Consider the following 12594-nt stretch of genomic DNA (forward strand, 5'->3'; position numbering starts at 1 on the left):
TACAACCTAAAATCGCAAGATTCTTAAAAATATATTCTCCGAGTATCTATCTTTTACTTAATTTTGCTATCTTTATATTTCTTACGATTTTAACAATTATCAACTCAAACTAATTCATTTTCTTGATTATCACGATTTAATTAACCATTAACTCGCGTCGTATATCGCGCGATAATGCGCAGATGCGCATTAGGACCATTGTTGACGTCATTCTCAAAGTTTTCAGTCATCGAGTACGAAACTGCCTGTCCAGAGCTACGTCTTTAAGTAATAAGCAATCGGTGGTTTTATCGGCTGCACATTTTGAGTCATTTATTTGATCGAAATCAATCGCATAAGTCGACAAAACAGGAGAGAGACGATAATTTCTCATATATTGCAGTCTCCGAATATCTATTCTTCTTTCTAACCTGTATAACCTATATATCTATCGCTTGTAACGAAAGCTAAAATTATTGTAAAATTAACGCGTTGGTAACACTGATAGTGAAGTTAACCACAATTTTTTTTTACCGAGCGGATCACAGGTTCGTGTAACTGTCGTAATTTTCACATTTTTAATCCGCAATATAAAATAAAGTGCGCGTTGTGTTCGATTAACACATCGAGGGTGCGATGTAAAGTATCTCGCGATCGTATTCGGTTAATTAGTGCGCGGTTTTGGATAATTAATCGTGAGTGTTTTCGCGAGTGAGTGCCAGAGAAGATGAAGCAATATGAAACAAACAAGAAGGACGAGAAGACCTGGAGGCATCGGGCAATGGAATGGAATGGAATGAAGTCATAATCGGGATGGAACAATACCGTGAGTAATCTATAATTTGATTAATTTTTATCTATAGACTATTAACTATTCGATAGCGAAAACTTTAGGTAGTTATAATCGTTGTATATGCGATCTAGATAACCTACATAACCTATATAAAATAACCCAAGCTAATTGTTTTTGGAAATATATAAAATATTAAAATATTTTATAAAATATTTACAGTGGCAGAAAGTTAATAATTTAATATCGAAAGAATTACGAGAAAGTGTTACACTCTCTTTCTTGAGTTTGAAATAATTATTTTCTATCGAATTGTAATTATATAATTCTCGTTGATATATCTCTCGGAATTATTTCTCCCTATTTTTGCCGTATTATAAATTTGTAATACTCTATATTCTTTTAATAATTCTTTAATTAAAAGTAAAAAAGAGTACATCGCGCTTGATGCAGAAGAGATTTCATTTGAAAAAATCAATCGTGCGAACTAGCGACATGAATTAACATATATATATTTGTTTGTCAGATACGTGTGCATCGTAAATATCGTGTCGATCGAATTGCATTTACCTGCATTCGCGTGTTGTACGCGTGCTTTTATCCTTGTTCCATATTTTTGTCGTCGATCGCTACCGCGACATGTAAAAAAAAATATTCCCAGCAAGTAAACGAGAAAGAGAGAGAGAACACTTTCGATGGTTGCACAATTGTAAAATTAATATGCTTCTGTGAAGAATCGGATAAAGAATTCCATTTTTAACCAGCTGTATTAAATTCTTTTAATAGAATAAAATTGAAAAATATATATCTCTCTTTATCTATGCGATGTATCGCATTTAAATTTTCGTTATGAAAAGGGTATAAAGCAAAACGCAGTTAATAATAAAAATGATAGTATCTATTTTATCATTTTTTTAATTTTATTCTATCTCTATAAAGAAATTAGAATATTTAAATTTTTTGTTATTTAATTGATAAATTGACTTTATCTGATAAATTCGTATTTTTCACAAAAAAATTATTAATTAAATATTGATTAAATTTAATATCGATTAACGTCGACTGGTACCTTATAAATGTTCAAATAAATAAAGTGTTTTAAATATTCTACTTAATATAATCAAATCGAAATTGAATGATAATAAAATGGAAATCGAAAAAGAATTTTAAAAAAAGATTAGAGAAATGAAATGAGATTTTTCTGGGTTTCTCACGTAAAATCGCTATAATCGCTACAAATTTTAAAATTTATTACTTTTGATCTGAATTTTCATAGATTTTACCTATAATTTTCCTGGAAAATTAGATTGCAATTATATCTCCGAAATTTTTGTATGCGGGTAATTCTAGATCGCATTGATAAAATACAAATTTATATTTTCATCCGGAAAGATGCCGAACGATAAAATATTTGACGTATAATCAACCATAAATAATACTTTATAGGTGATTTTATTCGATATGTAATTGCTATTTTATTCCATGATGTTTTCGGGAAATAAATTTCCATTAGAAATTTTTCTACGCGATCAGCAGCGTGCAAAAAATATGCGTGCACGGATAATCTGCGAGAATGTAATTTTTCGTTTCTGCGTACGCACTTATTAATGAAACCATTGTCTCGCTGTAATGCACAGCGTAACACTCTTTTTGCACCCGACAAAATTGCCGCATCGGAAATGTATCTACGCGAGACACGCGCTTCTTTAGAATTTGCTTTACGGTCGCGCGATTCAATTATTACGTGTGCTTTTGTTTTATTGAATACAAATACAATCTCCAACCTCGCACATTTTATTCATCGATCGAATTCATTTTATACATATCGGTTATGCGCCCTATTGCCTTGGAGAAAAACACAAGTTATTCTCTGCTCAATTACTATTCGCGAAATATATCTTGCGATAGTTTCGTTTCCTAATATTATAATTGATATTTCTTTTTTCAAGTAATAGATCTTGAGATCTTAAGCTAATTTCCTTCAATTCTAATTAAATATTTTTCAAATTCTTTTCGCTGTCTAAATATATTCTTTGCTTTTTAAAAGAGAGAAAGAGAGTAAAATATTTCGTACTTTTATCGTCAGCTTCGTTTTAGTGGCTCCGTATTTCACATACATTGTTGTCGTCGATTACAACAAACGTAGACGACGAAATAGACGGTTTGTCTTACGCAATACTGGAAATTATAGTACGGTTGAGAGAAGCCGACGATTAATTCCTGCTTCGAGTGCCTCTCGCGCACACTCGAAATTCGCTCTATAATTTGGCTATTATACGCGATATATACCAGCGAGCACCTCCCCGCTACCCTCGAGGGAGGAGGGCAGGGGGAGGGGGAAACGGTTTTCCCTCTTCTCTTTTTTTTTTCGAACACAATGAGCGGACGAACCGGCAGCTGCCTCCGGTGACACGCGCCAATGACGCACGCTCGCAGCTTGTACACGCAAACGCGGACGCTTTTCCTCTACTAGGCTGCACCTCTCTGCTTAGCTCGCTCACGAACTCTTATATCCATTCCGGGTTAAATGCTTCCGTGCGCGATATGTATTAGGTATTGGATAAAGGCACGTGTGTAAGCCGAATTGACGTAATCTGGACCCCGGAAGGCGCCCCAGCTCGCACACCTTCGGTACCTGCGAGCTGTCGAACGTGTTGTAACTCTCTCTCCTCTAATCTTGGCACGCTGCCGAGGTGGCAAATGAAAGACTCTATAAACGAGGCAAAAAAGAATGATATCTACATTATATGGACATCGTCACTTTTTATTTTTTTTTAATATTATTTTTTAAATAATTTAATATACTTGTTATTTAAATTATATTTAAATATTCAATATCGCGTATTGAAATTTTTATTTTGCCTCGTATATTCTTATCTCGCGTTTCTTCTTCTCTTTCTTGCTTAAAAAGATTTACAGTGCATGCAGTAAATATTTCGTAGAAAGCGCGAGATATTAATTTTCTTTCATGGAGCTGTACCCAGCGCAGCTGTCACCGATTTTGCTGGGTATTTTCCATAGGACTAGGACCGTGGCACGGGCCGAGAGAGAGAGAGAATTTACTTACCGGGATGCTCAGGTAGTCGTACGCAGGTCGGATATTAGACGCCTCGGCACGGGCCGACAGAGTTACAATGGCGCGGCATCGCAAGGGTAAAGGAATACCTATAGACAGATACATACGTGGCAGCGAGGGGTGTATATAAGCAAGAGGGAAGTTAGTTCGAATGAATTTAAACTGAATGAAACTTGCGTGTGTGTGTGTGTTTTGCGTATGCACACTCGTAAATCACAAAACTTTCTCGAAATGAAACGTGTAATTTTCGTTACAATTTCTCCGTAGAAGGAAAAATTTCATATTAAAGTTCCGAAGATCTCTACTCGAGTTTGAACGAAGTTTAGTTTTCGCAATATATTTAAAAAATCGAGACTTTTTTGCTTCCCTGTATGTATAAGTGATCGGTGGATAAGATGAAATTCGCACACGCGCGAATGATTATTCATACGATTGCTCGCCAGACTTAGCGGGGGCGCGAAAGAATTAGTGACTTTTTTTTTTTAATACGACGAACACTACTCTCGCGCTACCAGTCGAGCGACATTATGTCCGGGCTAAATTGTGCCCGAGGATAGGATTACTCAGCGACACCGGAGACTCGTGAAAACCGAGCATAAGTCTCCTCATCTTTCTCTCTTTCTCTCTCTCTCTTTGGCGACAAACTGAGATGATTGCGGCACTTCGCAGCAATAAAACGCGATAAAACAATCGGCTTTTGAATATTATCTCTTTCCTCTTGTTCCTCTTTCATACATAGGTTACATTAGATTGCTTAACGCTTCTCAAGCTTCAGCTACTTTTCTTGAATATGATTGGGTTTGCAGTCTGTTGGCCTATCTCGCAAGTCTTATATCATTTCTCTTTCCATTCAAACGCAATCCTTTTAAATTCGTTCATATATTAATAGCACAAAAGATGTAATAGATTTTATAATTATTTACATTCATTTTTTTCGTCCAAGTGAAATTTGTCAAACGCGTCAGATGACAAAGATCCTACGATTTTTTCATTTCACGATCCATTTTTTCAACTGACACGTGTAAACATAGATTGCAGTCGCTCTTCTCGCCGATATAGAAGTCGATTATTTCATAATATCTTAAATATTACGAATATTTAGAAGGAAGAGAAAAATTGTACGATTATTATACATATTTGCGCGGAGAAAAATATCGATGATCAACTGCCGAAGAATTCGCGACAAGGTCTCCTCGAAACGTACTCGAAATGCGTGTGACCTCGCTTACGTAGCCGTGTGGACCGTGGACCCCACTTAACCAATCGTCCGGCGATAATCCTCTCCTTCTCGCACTCCCGTCGCCCGTCTCTCTTCCTCTCTTATGTCAGCCCCACCCGATATATCTCTCGACCGTTCTTTCACTCCAGAGCCGCGCCAGCGCGGCGCTACTCTCATTCATTCGCCATCCCTGTCGATCTTTGTCGCCTCTCCGCTTTCTCTCTCTTTCTTTTTTCTTTCTCTCTCTCTCTCTCCTTTCTTCGCGAGTGTTCTACGACCGTCCTTTTACCCTGTCCTTCCACCCTGGAATTCCGAAGCGTGAGCAAGAACCGTCTATTTAGTAAGATGTAAATCAGAACGAATCTATCTCTCTTTGACGATAGCGCCTCCGAAAGACACGTCGCGATGTCAGTTCGATTGCTCCTGTCGCTTGTTTTTTTTCGAAGTGTGCAAGCTTATGTTTAAAAGCACTCACAGATTGCGTAAAAAGTAGAAGTATTCATTATTATGTAATCATACGATAGATTCACTTAGAAGTTCACGATTCCTTGTCGTATATCGAGATAGAGAAAGAAAAATTATTGATAACGATTTTAAAAAATTTCGTAGAGATACTTTATCAAAATTCCCATTCACAATTAAATAATTGCGACTTGTAGATACAATAACGAATGAAAATTAATTATCACGTTTATAATTATTTTAAAACTTGGACAAGATTTTTGCCCGATAAAAGGAACATTCGTTTCTCCAAAATACCCCGAAGCACAAAGGGTTCGTGCTCAAAATATTACCTGTTAATTTCTCTCGAGAGACTCTCGGAGAAACACTTATTAACATTTTTCGCGGGCACGAGTCAACCTGGTATACTTTACGTATACTTTACGTAGGTGTACCGACACACTCTATTGTGTCCGAAACACCAGTCATGCGGGTCGCCGGGAAAGAGAAAAAGCCTCGATCCTTTCATCCGCTCATCAGGGAACCACCCCTCACGGAGCGAATTCGACAAATGTGTGATCGTGGCTGCAAGTCTCATTCTCGAAAAGCCCCCCGGATGTTTTTTCTTTTTCATCCGTGTAATTTCCTTCCTGAATTTATCATGCATTTTGAGTAATAGTTCATGTTGAATAATCTAATAATTCTCTAATCATTTGCATTTTTTAGAAAATTTAGAGAATTGTTTTATTTAGAAGAAACAAAAACTAAAAGAAAAGTTTGCACATTTATCAGAAAAATTCATAATTACATGTATGTTTAATTATATGATGCATTGTAATTAATTTCGACATATTCCGATAGAAGATTCTCTCATCTCCTATCACACATTCATTAAATGTTTTTCTGCATCAATATTCAATATTGCACACAAACTTTCGCATTTACGAGAAATACATATGCATCAATCTATGCCAAGATGAGTAATAGTGTTTTTGTTTTATTGAGGATTGACAAGATTTTACATTTTACAAGAGAAAACAATAAATGAAAGAGAAAGTGAATTAAATTACGTAATAATTTATTATATATTATTATAATTATATATTATAATTATATATTATAATTATTATGAGCGAAAGATGGGCCAAAATTACATAGATATAAATATATATTTTAATTAAAAAATTAATACTAACTGTTATGATTTAAAAAGTAAAAGCCTGACTTAATATTATATAGATATTAGATGAATGAGAAATTTTTGAAGAAAAGATCTGTTTTATAATTAGATGTGGATGTTGGGTGATAGTGGATCGGTAAATGAACATAGATAAGTCAATATTGACGCAGACGCGATGTATCAGATACGATAAAGTATCTTTTAAAAATTGTGGATAATAAATATTCGTATGGTTTCATAAAAATATTATTACGATTACACGTGTTACTCTTCATTCTTGAGTTTATTTTCGATTTTTCCCTTCTTTTCTCTCCGCGCGGGATGTTGTAGTGTCATTTCAGGCGGCAGCGCGTAATCTCCATCGTAGTTCTTATATGAGAGAGAGGAATTTCTCTCCTTCTTCCTCCAAACGCTTTCTACCGTGAATGCCGCTGGCAACTGCTAATTAGACACACGCCTGTCCATTGTAGGGATGAGAATGGCACGATGACGCGGCGGTCTTTCTTCGCGATCAAGAGAACTGAGCGAACAAGAGAGAGTGAGAGAAAGAGAGACAGAGAAGAGAAAAAGAGAGATGCGAGCAAAAGGCTGTCGAGAGCGCACGAAAGAATCGAACAAACTTCATACACCTTCGTTCTTGAGTGCCTCGAGTTCGAAATAATCGTGATTTGTCATTGCGTGCGCGTAATTTCTTTCGTAAAGATAATTTTATAAATGTCTTCTTTCATGTATTAATGTGTCTTGGTAAAATGTTTCTCTTAGAAACATTTTCCATTACTTGTGTTTGCCAATATGTCTGCTCCCACATTCTCGTTCTATTTTTCCTTACCTCCTTAATTGTTATCATTTGTTTATAAATGTGAATATATTAAAATAATGAACTGAATTTATATATTTGATACGAAGTAAAAGATATGAATCGTTACTTGCAATTTTATTATTTACATTGCAATGCGTAATATTTCTATTATTCTGACTAGATGCAATAGCGCCTCTAAAAAACAATGAATCGTTTTAAGACAACTATATGATCTGTAATAAATATTCAAGAGCTAGAAGATTCTTCATCCACATTCTCTGATATCAATAAAACTAAAGTATAATCGTTAAATTTCTGGTATGTGTGGCATCTTTCTGTGGATAAAAATATAAATTTGTATCGTGCTAGCATGATTCAGAACTGCAATGTTACACTTGTACTGAATTTTTTAATGAAGTTTATTTTATTTACAATTTTTATTACTTATCTATGTAAATTGTAAGTGTACATTGTTATATGCATATCTGATAAAGAAAGAATATATAACAATTGTTAAAAAAGGATTCGTAATGGCATGTGCTGTTTAATGAAAAAAAAACAAACAATTCATACGCATATATGATAAATCAAATGATCTAAAACTAGTGTCTGATCATTTATATATCTGATTAGGAGAGAATGTGTCAAAGTACCGACATTTCTTATTATATAGGCTCTAAATAATTATTTAATTATTTCGTCTCTCTTCTTCTATAATTTTATAAATTTAATAATCTCTACATATACCACCCTCGAACATTTTTAGAACTTTTACATGTCGGAATAATTAACAATGTGGAAAAAATCATGGGCATGAAAAAATCGTAGTAGACACCATATGCGTCGAAAGGGAAAATATGTCGGGGCGCGAGACTCCATTTTGACGGCAGCGTCGCGACGCGCTCTCCTGCGACAAGACAGAAAAAGAGAGAGAATGAAAGTGTGTGTGTGTGTGTGTGTGTGTGTATGGATGTGCATTTGTGTGTGTATTTGTGTGTATCACCGGTACTAACGAGCCGCGGATAACCAAAGATTGTCGGTCATGGATGCGACCCGTAATTAGATGCTATCTCTGCGTTTCCCGGGGGATCGACTCTCTCGAGGGAGCGAGATGGATGCATCCTTATCCGTCGGTTTTGCGACGATAATTGGCCCCGTTTACAATCGCCGGCCAGCCGGTCTCTCACCTTGAGAGGACGTCGTCCTCTCGCGCCCCGCCGTTTAGCGGCGGACGGAAGTGCGATCGGCGATTGTGACGCTTGATGGCGCGTAACGAAGTGACGTCATAATATACTCATAGTCGCGACTACGCGACTATGAATAGTCGCGTGCCATTTGCAGTCGCGGCACCATATGGCATAACGGTGCGCCGTTCCCGTTTACTCGCTCTCGTAACTCGCGACTCTCTTTCGCAGTCTTATCCCCGAAGACGTCGATTAGCGTCGAGGAAAAGTCGCGGATGATCCTCGCGATTTTATTCGCAAATTTCGCGATGCTAATGATATCGTGATAGGACCCAACATTTGTGTTAAGATATCTAAATGCAAACAGTTTCTGATGTTTGGAAAAAAGTCCCAACTTTTCCTTACTTAAAAATAAAATCTTATGCGAAATTTTCAAATATTTAATCTTCGATTCGCAAAAAGAAGGATTGTAAATTTTATTCAGATTTTTTCATTATTTTCATATTAATTACATGTTAGAGAATTAGAAACTGAAGATACGTTCTTAAGAATTGCTTGTTATTTACATTACTTTAATTCGCTTAAAATTCTTTTTAATAACGTTAGAAGAGGAGAAATCTCGGAAATAATCGGTATATTCTATATTAATTTAAATAATCAATTTTGACAAAGATTTAAATACATCAGGATATATCCAATGCTGACGAAAATTAAGGAGATTGAAAATTATTTAAACTCACTATAATTTGGGGACAATCAAATTTCAATTTGAATTTTACGAGTATTTGCATATCGCTAAAATGAACATTTTTATATTAATTTTCTTTATTTTACATCGAATATCTTCCGACATCGAGCATTTTTTCTTATCCTAGATATTTGTTGAAACATTGATGCAACATATTTTTAATAAATTATAGATTTACTTGTCAAACGTTCCAAAAATACTTTTTGAAATGCAATTTTTCGAAGGAACAATTTCAGAGAATAAGTCACATATTTCTATTTATCCTTCCATCATATCGAAAGAAAGAGATGTCGATTTTTTGTCATATCAAATTATATTGACTCGCAACATTTTAGTGACGTTCATTGCGAAAAATACGAACGATTAGGTGACACGAGAAGAGAAAGAGAGAGAGAGAGAGGGAGAGAGAGAGAGAGAGAGAGAGAGAGCGAGAAAGAGAAAACTCTCTCTTTGAAGGACAATACCGATAGACGAGCAAATCGATAACGTTAGATAGATAAAGTATCGCAAAGAAGTACTTTCCTTCCTAAAAATACTTCCGCAGCAGAATATGATTGATATAATTATATCGATTACCGTGCGATATTTTATCTCGCGAAATTTAATCGCGGAATAGAATGGAATTTGCAATCATTTCCTTTTAGAAATCTGGAAATATATTGTATTTGTGTTTAATGTTGGAAAATTATGCGCATGTATATATCTATAACGAGTATACAAAATATCCGAAAATTACCTTATTTATTAATATATTTTTAATAGCAGATTTTTGGCCAATTTTTAACATAAAAATGTAAAGAAAGGTCATTATTTTTTGCATGTTCCAATTTTTATATGTATTATGTATATATATATATATATATATAACTAAACCTCAAATTAAAATTCTATTAAAGTAAACGCTCTCTGAAATTAACTGAACTATGCAATTTTTAAAATCTTGCAATTCCAAGCTTAATTTATTTACGAAAAGCCTTTCTTTTTCAACCGCTCAATTAATTGAAAAAATTGATGCCATGTTATTTTTGCTGAAAAAACATCGTATCCAAATTGAACGAAGAATCTATTATTAAAAGGATGATAATTTTGAGGTACCCTATATATATTTATTGCTTCCTCTTGTTGTTGGATTATATTTATATATTCCGCATCCATTCTTAGATTCTAAATTAAGACACATTCTGCACTCGTTGCCAAGTAATTCCTTCATATGTTATCGCGGGGATTAGGTTTCCACGTGTGAGTGTCTATATAAATAGATATCTTCATAATTACAAGCAAGACGCAAGCGATTACATCATCTTTGCTGCCTCATTAAGTATTACATAATCATCCGCAAGATTTTCCTTGTGCTCGGGGAGAGATTCGCAGTCACCTTCTTTGGTATGCTTTTGGTATGCGATCGTCGTATCGTGCATGTCTTCCTTTCTATCGAAGTTGGGTGATCAGAAACGCGAACACAGTGAGATGGAAACGTGGTAGCAGCGGCAACCGAGCATCTAAAAGAACGAGGACCAAGGACAAGGAATGGGAGAGCATTTAGCTAAACATGCGACTAGTTTTTGTCGGGTAACTGCGAAAGGCACAGACACAGAGAAACGAGGAGAGAGAGAGAGAGAGGAGAGGAAGGGAGAGAGAGAGAAAGAGAGACACTTCATCGCCAGGTGGCAAGTGCGCTCTCGGAGAACCTGCATCGCACGTGTTGAAGATCTTGGATGATACGAATTTAACGAAGCCGCGGGAGAATATCGGATTTCGATCATTGGATTTAGTTTTCTATAGGTTAGTTAGTAGACTCCCTTAATAGTTTTTCGGTTCGTTTATGAAGGACGTTGACTCTGATTTTATCGTTGATAAAGATAATTAAATTCTGATATAATTGATATAAAGAGGAAATAAAAATCTCGCTGTCATAATCGTTTTGATCTAGTTCTAGTGTCAAATTTGTTAAATATATCCAATAGAAAAAAGCTGCTATTATATTTTTTAAAGTAAAATTTACGCGACATTTTGGGAAATAATTAGTTGTAGATATCTTTTTTCAACAAGATCGGTATATAACAGAATAATTAAACACTATATTTTTCTATTTAACGTCAAATACAATAAATGTCCCAGAATAATCGCGTATCCTTTAATAACTGATTCTTTGACAATTTTCAGCAAACAGAGGTAATCTATTTTTTCAGCAAAAGCATCGATAATTATATGAATAATTTGTGACTTATATAAGCATTTAAAAAAAATGTCTTTTTCCAAACGAGACTTTATGAAATTAAGAATTAATGAAACTGCATTGTATCCCATTAGAGTTTCAGATAGAGTTTATTAGAATTCTAATTTAAGACTTGGTTACAAAGATATACAATGGCAAAAATTGGAAATTTGCGAAAAATGATGGTTTCTCTTATATTTTCGCTTAATTTCAAATTGGCCAGAGAACCTGTTTATTAACAGAAGATCCAGTGATTTTACATTCTAAATTTAAGTGTTTCATAACAATAATAATGTATGCATTTTCGTCATCGTCGATTTTTTTTTCACAAATATATTATTTTATTTTTTGCCGCATTTTTCATCACGATTTCTGTGTCAGAAAGGAAATTGTACGTGTCATGTTATCAACCTGTCAATTGTATGCGTCATGTTATCACGCTTGTGTGGCGTGTTATTTAGACACGAATGAGAACATATCTTTTCGCGTTCTATGTTTTCAAACTGCATTATCCGGTTCGTTTAAATGATAGAAACCATTTGAGAGAAACATCGATCGTTTTCAACTTGATTGAGCTTTCGCGTTTAAATCATAATATTTCGAACAGTAGTAGTTGATCGATTTCTCACTCTAATTTATATACGATTTGTGGGAAATGTCGTTGGACGCGCGAAAATAAATTCTCGCGATATATCCTCATAAACGGAACGTTCGTTGCTAGAATGGGGACATTTGCCTAGATAAAACGGTCAGCTGGATCCCGAAATTACGGCCTTGGCCGTAAATCGGCGAGCGCGACGCGCCGTCACAATTTCGCGCGGACGTTAATTGTCGTCCGCGGTTGAAATATTGTCGGCGACTTAACGAGGTCTGTGCACGAGGATGTACGTCGGTACGCACGTTTCGGTGACGCTCTATGAGATTCGCGATCGCGTTCATCCATCTCTGAGATGAAAGTTCGGC

The 12594-nt window shown here is 35.3% G+C and overlaps 1 protein-coding gene across 1 annotated transcript in view; it reads left to right on the forward strand.

Annotated features, from left to right (window-relative positions):
* The first annotated feature begins 313 nt into the window (after positions 1–313).
* The window catches only part of LOC105255950 (ras-related protein Rab-37), a 146503-nt gene continuing 134222 nt past the window's right edge, over positions 314–12594 (forward strand). The window contains exon 1 of the mRNA XM_011265524.3: positions 314–805. The gene's annotated coding sequence lies outside the window, so the exon portion shown is untranslated. The remainder of the gene's footprint in view (positions 806–12594) is intronic.

Source organism: Camponotus floridanus, unplaced genomic scaffold, assembly GCF_003227725.1.
Source record: "Camponotus floridanus strain SB8 unplaced genomic scaffold, Cflo_v7.5 scaffold16, whole genome shotgun sequence".
Lineage (NCBI taxonomy): Eukaryota > Metazoa > Arthropoda > Insecta > Hymenoptera > Formicidae > Camponotus > Camponotus floridanus.